The following is a 14,233-nucleotide window of genomic DNA, read 5'->3' on the forward strand; positions in this document are numbered from 1 at the left end:
AAATGATAAACATACTGGCATATCCCTGCACCTTGTCCTTTAGGTTTCGTTGGGAGTGACTTAAGTTACCCAGCAAGGATACAAAGATGCCTGAAATGGGATTCTCATGATCTATTGTGCTTTTTTTGTAGTACCATAACGGCCCAATCAAGACCAAGGTTCTGGTGTGCTAGGCACAGTACATACACACAGCCAGAAAGAGCCTGTGCTGCCCAAGACATTACAACAGTGGTGGGTAACCTGAGGCAACATGCGGCTCATTGGGGTTTTATGTGTGGCTCATGAGACATTTTGTTTACCGTAGTCTACGCGCCAGGTTGCCAGATTCTGTTGGTTTCTGTCTGAGTAGTTCTTGTCTACCGCTATCACTTAAGTGACACGCATGTAAAGGAAGTGCACGTGAAGTGAGGTACATGCTGATTGTGCACAACATTGAGGGTGAGAGCCGTGCGCTCCCTCTGCATCCAGTCAAAGTGCTGCTTCAATTCAGTCAGCTCACCCTGAGATTTCTAGGTACTCAAGAGCAGTGAGCAAAACTGCCCTATCTCAGGAGACCATTTGGTTACGACAATCTTGTGTTCCGTTGAGATGAAGGAGGGCCACTTGTGCAGCCCCCTCAGTAGGTTACGGACTAAATAGGGCTGATAGCGTGTGGGAGGGGAAACACAGTACAGTGAGGTGAAGTGACTTGTGTAAGACCATATGGCGGCGGCAGGAATAGAGCTCACGTCACCTGAATCCCCAGCCCCTTGGCTCACCCTGATTCCCTGTAGTCCTGTGCCCACTTCTGGCAGAGGGAGCATGAGCATTCTTCCACAACCTCATTTTTCAGAGCTTGACTCTACAGCAGACCAGTGTGTGGTCACTGCTGCTTCTGACCTGACTCCTTTGCAGGTATCTTGGTTTTGCACCCTCAAGATGGGGAGCTGTGCATGTGGCTGTCAAGCTGTGGGTATGATTCCTGATAGAGGAGGTATCTGAGCCTATAGCTATCATCTTTGGAAAATCATGGGAGACAGGAGAGATTCCAGAGGACAGGAAAAGGGCAAATATAGTGCCCATCTATAAAAAGGGAAATAAGACCAACCCAGGAAACTACAGACCAGTTAGTTTAACTTCTGTGCCAGGGAAGATAATGGAGCAAGTAATTAAGGAAATCGTCTGTAAACACTTGGAAAGTGGCAAGGTGATAGGGAACAGCCAACATGGATTTGTAAAGAACAAATCATGTCAAACCAATCCGATAGCGTTCTTTGATAGGATAACGAGTCTTGTGGATAAGGGAGAAGCGGTGGATGTGGTATACCTTTAGTAAGGCGTTTGATACGGTCTCGCATGATATTCTTATCAATAAAGTAGGTAAATACAACTTAGATTGGGCTACTATAAGGTGGGTGCATAACCAGCTGGATAACTGTACTCAGAGAGTAGTTATTAATGGTTCACAATCCTGCTGGAAAGGCATAACAAGTGGGTTTCCTCAGGGGTCTGTTTTGGGACCGGCTCTATTCGATATCTTCATCAACTATTTAGATATTGGTATAGAAAGTACGCTTATTAAGTTTGCAGATGATACCAAGCTGGGAGGGGTTGCGACTAATCTGGAGAATAGAGTCATCATTCAAAATGACCTGGACAAATTGGAGAAATGGTCTGAGATAAATAGGATGAAGTTTAATAAAGACAAATGCAAAATGCTCCACTTAGGAAGGAACAATCAGTTTCATACAAACAGAATGGGAAGCGACTGTCTAGGAAGGAGTACGGCAGAAAGGGATCTAGGGGTTATAGTGGACCACAAGTTGAATATGAGTCAGCTGTGTGATGCTGTCACAAAGAAAGCAAACATGATTCTGGGATGCATTAACAGGTGTGTTGTAAGCAAGACACGAGAAGTCATTCTTCCACTCTACTCTGTGCTGGTTAGGCCTCAATTAGAGTATTGTGTCCAGTTCTGGGCACCACATTTCAAGAAAGATGTGGAGAAATTGGAGAAGGTCCAGAGAAGAGCAACGAGAATGATTAAAGATCTAGAGAACATGACCTATGAGGGAAGGCTGAAGGAATTGGGTTTGTTTACTTTAGAAAAGAGAAGATTGAGGGGGGACATGATAGCAGTTTTCAGGTATCTAAAAGGGTGTCATAAGGAGGAGGGAGAAAACTTGTTCATCTTGGCCTCTGGGGATAGAACAAGAAGCAATGGGCTTAACCTGCAGCAAGGGAGGTTTAGGTTGGACATTAGGAAAAAGTTCCTAACTGTCAGGGTGGTCAAACACTGGAATAAATTGCCCAGGGAGGTTGTGGAATCCCCATCTCTGGAGATATTTAAGAGTAGGTTAGACAAATGTCTATCAGGGATAGTCTAGACAGTATTTGGTTCTGCCATGAGGGTTGATGACCTCTTGAGGTCCCTTCCAGTCCTAGTATTCTATGATTCTATGATTCACCACTTGCCTTCACAGCTAATTAATCTGTGGGCTCCTCCTCCACACACAATGAAACGTGGTGAACTGCAGCCACCTCGCTCTTCTCCAGGCCCTAAACTGGACATGGGCAGATGTGCTGGACAGCAACATCCTAGATAGAGATGCATAGATGGGTGTTGTCAGCAGACTGGAAACACCTCACTGCTTGCAGCCTTCCGAGCCCCTGTGTGCATGTGGAACAGGATGGGGCTGGAATAATACAGTGCAACTAAACAGCCTTCTTACAAGCTAGACAGGAGATTGCACAGCAGCTCAACGTAGGGCAAGAGCACAGGGCCATCCCAAACCCCGAGGAAGGGGCAGAGCAGAACGGTACAGCCTTTCGACTAGGACAGAGTCACACGCCAGCAGCAGAAAGTCACAGATAGGTGTCTGCTCACACTTGCTCCAGCAGGAGAAGTAAGGTGAGCTAGCCCTCTACCGAGTACCACTCACTTCCCAATCTGGGCATGTGCAGCGGGGGGTGGGTGTCAAGGTGCCACCCACTCCTTGCCCCTGCCTCTCCAGTCCTCACCGCCAGTTGGCTGCTCTTCTCCATGCTAAATGCAGGACAATGTAGCACTTTAAAGACTAACAAGATGGTTTATTAGATGATGAGCTTTGGTGGGCCAGACCCATGCTGTGACCTATGATGCAAGCAACTTTTGTAGAGGAGTAAAGGAGCACCTTACACTGTTATTCCCCCATATGGGGACATAAAGGGAGATCATGACTGACCCAATCATTTACAGCCCTGTCTTAACATACACAATCATGTCTTTTGCCAGGAAGGGAGCGGAAGGACTCAGGACATAGCTAGTAAATATATAATACATGGGAATTCTTTTTCTTCTCTTCCTCTACCTCATAGTACACTCTCAATTTAGGTCGGCTCCCAAGGCAGGTTTTGTAAAATGATAAATATCATAGTGGGTGGGATTAGCAACCAGAGCAGGCGTAAATTTGAAAAGACGACAAAAATTTTTAAATCTTCCTCGGCAACTTCAGTCCGACAGTGACAAAACAGCATTATGCTAGCAAATTAAACCCAGACAGTTACACTTTGCAGCTTATCCTAAAGTGAACAAGACTAGCTGAATGAAATGCACAAAGAATGAGTGAGACCAAAAAAACTAGCTGTCTGAAATTCTTTCTGCTATAATAAGCTCCACAGGTATTAGTAACACAGGAAAGAAGTTTCTTAACTATGATTTTTTATCATGACTGTACCCCTTTAAGGAGTTAATTTAGTTTCCCCAATTGTGCCTGAGTTTGAATCTTGGTATCAAATTCTATCCAAGATGTATATATTTGTTTGTGATGCAAGATTATTTTGTTAGATTTTAATTTTAAAGTAGAACACTAAAAGGACACTATCAAATTAGAAGTCAGTCTTTTGAGTCTAGTTTTGTTACAGGTAATCCTCGATAATACTAGAACTGAAAGAGATTAGCGGATTTAATATATTTCAGATTGTTTCCTTTGCACATTTGTTAACACTTCATGTATAATCAATTTCACTGTTTCCCCTGTAAAGCCATAAGAATCCACTTCTAGAAATCCAACTGCAGGATTACAACCTGACCAGTTTCCCAGATCATATAGGATGGCTTTCAGACTGCAACGAAGCAGGAGAATTACTTTTAAAAATCATTTTGTAAATATGATTATAAAAACCACACAAATTTGCAGAACAACTCAGAGACAGGTATAGGACTTAAACCTGCTTTAAATTATTTTTTTTTAAATTGATTAGCTCTTTTAATGTTGTAGCTCCATCGTCTTTTTTTTTTTTTTTTGACCAAAAAGATAAGGTGAGTGAGGTAATATCTTTTATTGGACCAACTTCTGCTGACGAGAGAGACAAGCTTTCCAGCTTACACAGAACTCTTCTTCTTCTGAACAAAAGCAGACTTTACTGTCAGAAAGGTGAATGATTCATATGGGCCTCTTACAAAAGAATAGATTTAAAAATCCAAGCAGTAAAAACACTATTCAAGTAATAGCAAAGGTTGGAGGGAAGACGACAGCACAGAGAAAAAGCAGTTTAGCTTCTTTCCCCACAAAAGAACAATAGGGCATTTGTTCCCTTGTTTACATCTTAGCTCACACCATTGTACTAAGGCATTGGAGGAGGCTTAAGTAAAAGCGCCTTAATCTTTATTATTATAAAATAATGAGTAGTCCTGTGGCACCTTAGAGAATAACTGTGTGTGTGTGTGTGTGTGTGCGCGTATATATATATATATATATATATATATATATATATATATATATATAGCATCTTGAGTTTTCATGGGCAAAACCCACTTCTTCAGAGCTGAAGAAATGGGATTTGCCCACCAAAGCTTATATTTATTTTGTGTGTGTATATATATATATATATATAGTTATAGTTTTATATATATAAATATATATAGGTATAGTTTAACTATATATATATATATATATATATATATAGTTAATCTCTAAGGTGCCACAGGACTACTCAGTGTTTTCAAAGTTACAGACTAACCCAGCTACTCTTCTGAGACTTTATTATTGTGTTATTCGGGGAGGGAGGGAATTTGGGGGCTGTTTCACCACCACTCCATTACTCCAATGTTATGCCTGTTTAACCTCAGCATAGCATTAATGAGGTGGCAAACCAGGACAATTATTTCTAAATACACATCTGGTCATTTTTAGGGGAATTCTTCCCCATTGAAAGATATTTTTTTCCTTTCTGTCAATGTTATACTTGCATCTCCCTGATTAGCGTTCTTGGCCTCTCCTCGTCCCTGAGAGATTTGCACTTTCCTCTAATTCTTTTCCTCTCATGGTCATGCTTGTTGATTCTTTAAGAGCCAGCTGCTCTCCCATAAGCTTGATATGACATTTACTCTGCCCACAGTGATATTTCAGGAGGTTGGTTTAATGCACAGGTAACTGGCTGGTTTCAGAAGGTCAGTTACCCAGGAAGATAGTCCATGCCTTTACCTGAACACTGCTTATTATTCTATTCATTGATCTGCAGCTGTGTTCTCTAGGGCTGCAAGCTTCTTAGCCCTGGAAAGCTTAGCAGCGTGGGGTGGAATGCAGCTGCGTCAATGACTGCAGAGTAGAGCTCAGGGAAAATTGGCATTTCCTTCATCTGGGAAATTCCAATAGTTGGATGTGATTTTGTCCAGATTTGGGATGAAAAGTTCAAATATTGATTTTTTTTTCATGAAAGGAAAAGTTACAAAACATGCCCACACAGAAATATCTAGTCCTTTCCAAATGGAAATAGTTTGTTCAGTGATTTGTGTCTCCTGGGCATTGTAGTCTAGCCAATGGGTCTGTCCCATTGGAGAGACTGGGGTCATGAGGCACATGAACTACAACTCCCATAGGGCACTGCAGCGCTTTAAGCAGATGCAGTTTCGTGTTGAACTGACCCAAAATGAAGTATTTTGTTTAGAAAAATGTCAGCAAAATCAAAATTTTTCTGCTGAAATTTTTTCAGTTCATGGAAACTTCTGCAAACTGGATCTCCTTGTGGAAAGCGGCAAGTTTCACGAGTCAGAAATTGACCCTCACTATGCCTGATCCCCAAGTGCCCTCCCTAGTGCAAAGTGAGTGTGAAATGTATTCAGTCAGACTGGAATCATTTGCCCTCCACTCCCCACTTATTTCACATGTGTCAAGATGCCAGTTCCTCTGACAGGAATAACCCATTGGGCCATATATTGCCCTCAGTCTATATACAGAGCACTCTCTTGTGTCCATGGTACTTCTGCATACAGACCACGGGCAACTGAACTGACCTCCCTCTATTCCACCTCCCTGCTGCCTCCATCTCTCTAGCCCCAACCTCTTTTGTGCCCCTCCCCACAGTCTCACTAAAAGCCTTCTTTCATGCATTCCCAGTCCTCCGCATCAGCCTCTCTGCTGCTCTCTGCTTCATTGCCTCTTCGTCTCCCTTCAAACCTCAGCTGAAAACATATCTTTCCTCCCTTGCCTCTCCCTCTCAGTAATAAATAAAAGCAACTCAAGAGAGCGAAATTGACTGGGGAACGCTATTATCTGACTGGGTGAAACACTTGGAGATCAAGAATACTTAATTTGGAGTGAAAGAGGTGTTAGAGTGCGAGGAAGTATTTGATTTTCATAACTGCTGCGGCAAGCACAGAGGAGCCATGGCTATGAACGGTCTTAGCCGTGGTGCACATTAAATACTGGGGATCAAGTATAGACGGTAACCATTATGCAAACCCAAGCTCTGCTCTACTGAGCTCTTAGCAAGGAATCCAAATGCTACCTGTGTACTGAACAGGAACCTGGATTTGATTGACCTGGGCACCTTTATTATTCAACATCATGGCAATGCTAACCGATATCACAAGGCAAGCATGTAAACCAATGCCAGGAATATGAATTAGAAGAAACCTTGCCTGGGAGCCTTCTTTCTGCACCTGACATATACAGAATGGACATTAAGCCATTTAGGGGAAACTTCATCATTAATACATGTTTTCTCTGCCATCTTAGAGCTGTCTCCTTGTATTATTTTACACATAATGAATAGCCTGGGTTCATTTTAACATTTGGTGCCCGTTAGCCAAATTTTCCCTCTCCACCTCGTTGCATGATTAAACATTTATCATTTGTAATGTATCACTGCCGCTTTGCTATTGCTCTCTTTGTAGTACGGCTCCTTCATTTATTGATACCCTGACCTGGGTGACTGTGAAAGAGGATCTAAGAGAAATTGACATATGGCCAGATGGAGTCAGAAAGTAGGGAGACAAACAGAGGTATGGGAGAAAGGATATGCCAAAGAGAGAGGAGGATGGGGGCTAATCTGGCTCTTTGCCCCTCATCAGTAAATCTAATCCACATCTTCAAATAATTCATTCAGTAGAATAATACAATTAAGAATTGAGTGCCAGGGACTGCACGTTATTAGATCTGCTGCCCAGATCCCTCTCCCTACTCGGCTGCTTTGTTTATTTCAATGGTGGCTCTCCCTACAGCTGCTGCACTTGTCCAATTGACTGCGATGCCATTAGTCGAGAGAGGGAAACAAAACCCAACAACCATGATGGTTGTTTCTTGAGCTTGGGAGATGCCCATTTGGTCTCAAGTAAACCTGGTCCTGGAGTTCTAGGAGATCAGAAGTGATGAGTTTGATACTCTCTGTCCAGTCCCTAGTGGATACTTGTCCACATCACAAACCGCAGCAGTCCCTGCTTGTGGGGGGGTTCAGTTGAGAGAGATGTGTAAGAACCCAGCAATCAAATAACTGGGTGTGGCAGATCAGAACTGAGGAGCAGCGAAGGGCTGTCAAAGTCCAGGAGGAAGGTGCATCAACAGAAAGGTCTAAGGTACAGAGCTTGTCTCCTGGCTCTAGTGATCAATCTTGCATCCCCTTCTCTCAAGCACCAAAATGAAACATATTCCTGCATAAATGGAAATCCAGCAGAGTCCATGCTTTGTTACATTGGGAGACCCTGCAACATGCAACTTCCTCCTGACATAAGCTTAGTGGAGCTTCAACTGTTTAGCTGGGGAGTTTAAGACTCCTGGTTGAACGTTTGGCTGTGGTCCACATACAGGACTCATTCACAGAGTCCATCTGAAAGCTACGGGACTGTACTCAGTGTGCTCCGTTGACTGACCACCAATTAGCAGACCAATAAAGTCGTCACATGCATCTGACAAAATGAAGCCATATTAAACCAAAGGGCAAGACATCTCTGGTTTGGTAATCATGTCAGAGCGGTGGGTATTGTTGTTCCCCACTAGACAGGAAGCATCTTTGGTTCCTTTTTGTTTCTTTACAATGGGCAAGAAAGATCTGAAATGTTTTTTTTGGTTTTTACAATAGAAATGCAGATTCTTTCTCCTCGGCTTAGTCTACACTGCAGCTTTTTGCACAAGAAGCCTTTTGTGGAAGAGATCTTGTGCAAAAACTTCTTGCACAAAAGTGAGTCCAGACCTCAAAGCACATCACAAAAGCAGTGAGCTTTTGTGCAAGAGAGCGTCCACAATGTGTGGATACTCATGTGCAAAAAAGCTCTGATGGCCATTCTGTGAATGGCCATCAGAGCACCTGTGCTTTTTCCAATAGGAGTTTCTTGAGCAAAAACCCGTCCAGAGCATCCACACTTCCCTTTTTGTGCAAGAACTTAACGCAAAAAGGAGTTATTCCTCACGGGGAGAGGAATAATTCTACCTGCAAAAGCCATCTGTTCTGTCAATTTTCTTGCACAAAAACGCGCTTGAGGTGTAGATGCTCTACCAGTTTTTGCACAAAAACGGCCCTTTTTGTGCAAAAACCTTGTAATGTAGACATAGCTCCGGGTTTTTCCTAGCAGATGCTCTGGATGACTGCAGAATGGGTGGAATTATGACCTCCCAAGTACAGAGAGAGCAGTTGTGGAGGGGAGAGGGATTTATTAGTCAGGCTGATTAAACCGGTGTTGTTGTTCTCTCAACACCAACTAAAGAGTGAGGAGCAAAGATCACACAGAGAGCAAGCATCAACACCCCGAACCCTTGTAGTGGAGGAGACTGGGAAAGCTTTCTTCCCCTGGCCTCCAAACACCCCCAGCAGAACAGGACAGGTGAGATATACTAGCCTTGATTACTAGCTGGTAGAAATTGATGGGGCGAAACGGACAATGAGTTACACCATTTTACACCAGCTGAGAATCTGGCCTAATGTTTCTAAAGGAAGAGCCAACGGAAGGAAAAGCTTTCTGGGGGAAGAACTGCCTAGAGCAGAGCAGAAACTGACCCCTTCTCTGTCTCCTTTACTCATTATAGCAAGCAAAAGCGGTAACCCTCTGCAGGTAACCCCCTTTAACTGATTCCCCTGCACTGCAAGATGCCTAGTTGCCCTGCCCCAAAGACAGTGCTGGGAAGCACGCTCCCAAGAGCCAACAAGATGAGCAATTATCCTCTCGGTGCAAAACAACCAGGCCTGCATCTCAGCTCCCCAGTCATGTCCCGGCAAACTAATAAAGAGGGAGATTAGCCCTCTTTCCTGTTACATCTCCTTAATGCTGTCATTTTATTCACACTTTGCAAAGCAAATAAACCAGCAAATTGCTTGCTTTAATGAGCTGGAATTAAACTCAGCAGCTGATAGAATGGGCCTTTTTTAGTTTCTGTTGTTGGAGAGAAATCAACTGATATGCAGCGTACAGGCAGTAAAAGCAAACACATGGCGTGGGCATTACTGAACTTGTTAGAGTCACTTACATTCTCTATCCCATTTGCACTCAGTCTGAATGAGAAGGCTGCTTGGGATCAGCTGGGCGCTCATTGTGGTTTTTGTCTCCACTTTCTCCTTCCCTGTAAGCTTCTGCTCCGATAGCCAAAAGCACGGCTCCGTAGGCCACGTGGCAGGGCTGAGAGGTTCAAGGGCTGGGTTCAGATGAGCCATTCTGCGGGATAGATCCAAGCTCTGAGGCCCCCAGAGTTTGAGGGTTCCGCTCAGAAACACTGGTTTAGGCTAACATGGGAAGCTCAGAGCCCAAGGAGGCAGAGATTCTGCCCACCAAAGAGAAGGGAGTACCTAGCCATAATTCTTCATTTCCTGTCCTGATCTAGCGTGTCGTGCTGCTGTGCTGTGGGCAAACAGTGGGAAGTGAAAGAATTCTTTGTATACAGTGTGTACGTGTAGGTCAGATTGTGCCTTTCATGCATAGGCCCATGTGGGGGCAGTAGTGTGCTGCACCAAAACAGGAGGTACAGGGTGTCAGGGAGGTCCCTGCACACAGGGGGAGAGCACACACCGGACCACCCTCTAGTAGGATGTGGCATGCACAGCCCTCCATGGCTGGGAGAAGAAGGGGGGGGTGCACTGTTTTCGGAGTGGCTTGCTCCCAGAGTTGTGACCAGTGAACACTCTCTGGCCAGGGGAAAGCAAGGAGCTGCAGTTATGGCTGGCAGCTGCCCACAAACAGAGTGGAAAAGGCTCTCAGGCCAGCAGAAATCTAATGCCACGCATAAGGAAAACATCCAAGCCTCATCTGCCAGCCGCTTGTGACAGCGTAGGGGCGAAAGGTGCCGTATCCAAAGTGAAAAAGCCGCAGTCATACCGTCCACCCCCAACGACACTGGCCTGCTCCTACTGAGCACAACCTGTGAGCATCTCTTCTGAGTCTGCTTTGTATGAGGAGAGGCTGCAAGGAGCACAACAGGGCTTACAGGGCAGGGCTGGATGCCGAGAGGAAGCCCAGGACCCACATGGCTTCTGAACAAAGATTACATTCAGTAGCATGTGCTTACACTGAGCTCCAGAGAAGAGCTCCCCCTCATACGCCAGAAGGGTTCCAAGTGCTTTAATTCAGCCTCCCACCACCCCAGGCACCAGGGAAGCAATTTCATGGTCCTTCTTTTATTGAAGAAGAAACTGAGGCACAGCAAGGTTAATTGACTTGCCCAAGGCCACAAGAGACACAGTGGAACATCTGAGAGTATCATCTACAGGATGCTCAGACCTATGCTGCCATCAACAGCCTGCCACTCCTTTCATTAGAGAAGGGAGAACAAAGGCTGTTTGAGGCTAATCTCTGACACGACTGGGGGCAGAATTTCGTTTCTGTTCCATGCCACGTCCAAAGCCTATAAGGCAGGGGTGGGCAATAATTTTTGCCCGGGGGCCACTTCAAAATTTTTTGAAGTAGCCCTGGGCCACCCCGGAAGGGGCATGGCATAAACAGGAAGGGGTGGGGTCTAAACAGGAAGGGGCGGGGCTACCCACCCCCAGACCATGACAGGGCCTGGGGCAGGGGAGCATGTGACACTTTGAAGTGCTGCAGGCTTCTTGCAGGGCCAGGGGAGGGCGAAGGAAGCTTGACGCAGCTCCCCCGCCCCCAGGCCCTGATTGGTGCATGAAGCCTCCTCTGCCCTCCCCCGGCCTGCCAGCAGCGCACGGCACTTCAAAGCACCACATGCTCCTGGCAGGGCGGGAGGAGGCTTCACGTGCTCCCCCACTCCCAGGCCAATTAAGTCCTGGGAGCGGGGGAGCAACAGGGCCTCTGTGGGCCAGATCCACCCACTTGGCAGGCCGGATCTGGCCCGCCGAGGCCTTTATGCCCACCCCTGCTATAAGGGTATGTTGCACTACCAGGTTTTGTTGACAAAAAATAAATGACTGGAGGATGTTCACACTTGTTCCCTCTGTGGACAGATCATGTCCACCTTAGGGCACCACCATCGACCTTGTGAGCAATGCATGGTGGGTAAGTGTCCTACAATGCTAGGTTGTGAGAGGGCAGAGTTGATCCCTGCCCATCTTGGGATTCCCTCCGAGTTTTCCCAAAGCCTCCTCAGCAGCTAGGAGCATCATCATGCGTAGCTCTGTGAGCTGTCAGTGCTGAGGCATGTCAAAGCAGCAGAGCAGTCTGTAAACTCTTCCCTCTCCCCCGCAGCACCAGTCTGCCTGCCACGATGTTCCTCAGGCAGGATGATTTCTTCTTTGTTCGTTCCCCAAATGGAGAAACTCACTCAGCTGTCAGATACTTCCTGGAGCAATGAAAGGGGAGGGGTACATGCTTGCAGGGTGGCAGAGATCAAAACGCTGAGCAAACCCAGCAGGTCAGGCAGTGTGGGATACTGGCGGAAGCTAGTTCTGTTGACAAAACAAACAGCAGAGTCTATACTGGCTCAGGGATGTTAAAAGGTGAGTATTTAACTAATTGAGTAGTCGAAAGAATTTTTATTGACAACTCGATTGGTTGATAGGTAGCCATGCCGGCTGCAGGACCAAACCCTGCTATGGCTCTGCAATTTAAAAGGCAGCAGGAACTCTGATACAGAGGAGCAGGGGGGAGGGAATGTGAGTAGTTGATTCAACTACTCCCTAACATCCCTACCTGGCTCTTTGTTGACAATAAAGGGAGGGGGAAAGAAAAAAGTCTGTCAGAGAGGTAGAAGTTTTTTATCACTGACACTAGATGTTTTTCCCAGCAAGTTGCATTGCGGTGTGAATGCTCTCACTTGGTCCCCAAAAGGCAGGTTTGGGGGGCCAGATTTGGTAGTGCAGATATCTAGTGTCCCCTGGAAGAAGGTTGCTGGTGTAGTTAGGGTCAAGGTTCCCTCTACGCGTCGTAGCAGCATGGCCCCACCGCTGCTTAACGAGCCCCAGCCAGGCAAGGGCTTCGGGCACTGCCCACGGAGCTGCCTAGGCAACACTCCCTCAGCGATCGCAGTGGTTCCTTGCTGGGGACAGCGCAGCGAGTCTCTCCCAGCCAGTCTCTCTCAGCAGGGAGCTGCTGCTGTAGCTGAGAAGTGCCCCTCCCCCAGCCAGGCAGTAAGGCTCATTATGCATCTGTGGGGCTGTGCTGACGCACAGCTTAGAGGGTGCCGTGGTTAGGGTATGTCGACACTTGCACTTAATCAACATACCTTTTGCCGTTCATGGATGCTTACCTCCCTCCCATGCATGGCAAAGGTTTGCCGCAGCAAGTGAATGCTGCTTTGTAGGCAAGAGCACTCTGCTTCCAACAAAGCAAAATTCCCTCCTAAAGGGCGGAAGTACTTTTCCAGCAAAAGTGCCAAAAGACGGCATTCACACAAGCCGCCGTTTAGCGACACATCCCTTGTTGCTAAAACTTCCATAGTGTAGATCTATCCTTACACTGACAAACTCCCCCAGTAGAGAGCTTATACAGACCGTCTTTGCTATAAGTCCAAGATACATTCCAAAAAACTTGGACTTATAGCGAAACAACTTAAAGCGGAGAATTTTTTTTACCACGGGTAAGTTCCATTTGTGCACGGGTTTTTTTGTTTTGATTTGGGGTTTTGGGTTTTTTTGCACGACTTAAGAGCAGGGAATGGCAGGACTTATAACACAATTCCTACAAGCGTCAATGACTTTAGTGCCGAACGAATGTATACCGGGGCAACTTATAGCGGGGACACCCTTTAGTGGTATGCCCCAAACAAAATAAGCTACCCCAAAAAGTGCACCCTTTTTTTGAGGGGGGGCTAGTTTAACTTCACCCACTCTAGTGTTTTGGCTGCTACAGAAACGTCATGAATGTCCCTTAGCTGGCATTACTAGACGGACAAGTTTCTAGGCTAGACCTGGCCTGTGTATAGGACATTTTGGCTTCCTCCAAATACATTATCAATGTCTGTCCAGCTGTAGGGACCCGTGGAGGAAATGTCTGGATTTTCCTGTGTCACAAACAGCTTAAGTTAGAACAGATTTTGTCATTAATGTAGCATAAAACAAACCGCCCTGTTTTGGAATATTCATTGTTCACTACTCAGTAAGGGACAAATCAACTATTTCACTGTTCCTCATTACTGGCCTAATTACCAGGCTGTAGAATGTGACAGGTTATCAGGGTCCTGTGCTTTGAAAAACAGTCTGTCTCAGGTTCTGCGAGTCCGAGATAGAAAATAAGGGCCAGGTTTCGGCAGGACTGCTTGCAGAGTGAGGTCCTGCTCAACAAGAGAAGGCAAAATCTGGCCCTAAATTCTCACTGTCAACGTATTTCACACGACTCATCTACCTGCCCCACCTAGCACAGTCACTCAGTGCTGAGTGGGAGGTGGGAAAAGGGACTGTTGGTAATGCTGCTAGACAATACTGACACCCTGCACCATGGTCCGGCAAATTCTCTGGTTCATCATTGGTCAGGTTTTGAGGGTGCCGGACTTGAGAGCTTCAACCTGTACAGGCTCAGTTAGGTGTGCCCCCACCCCACAGGAATGAATAATGGAAGCCATGTAAAAAAACCTGGCCTCTAGTACTAGGAGGAAAGCAAGGCATGGAAAGC

At 45.9% G+C, this 14,233-nt stretch overlaps 1 protein-coding gene across 8 annotated transcripts in view; it reads left to right on the plus strand.

The window, feature by feature from the left end:
* ELFN1 (extracellular leucine rich repeat and fibronectin type III domain containing 1) overlaps positions 1-14,233 on the plus strand; it is a 190,827-nt gene that overhangs the window by 172,970 nt on the left and 3,624 nt on the right. The window lies entirely within an intron of this gene.

The sequence above is a fragment of the Pelodiscus sinensis genome, chromosome 16, assembly GCF_049634645.1.
Source record: "Pelodiscus sinensis isolate JC-2024 chromosome 16, ASM4963464v1, whole genome shotgun sequence".
NCBI classification, from domain to species: Eukaryota; Metazoa; Chordata; order Testudines; family Trionychidae; genus Pelodiscus; species Pelodiscus sinensis.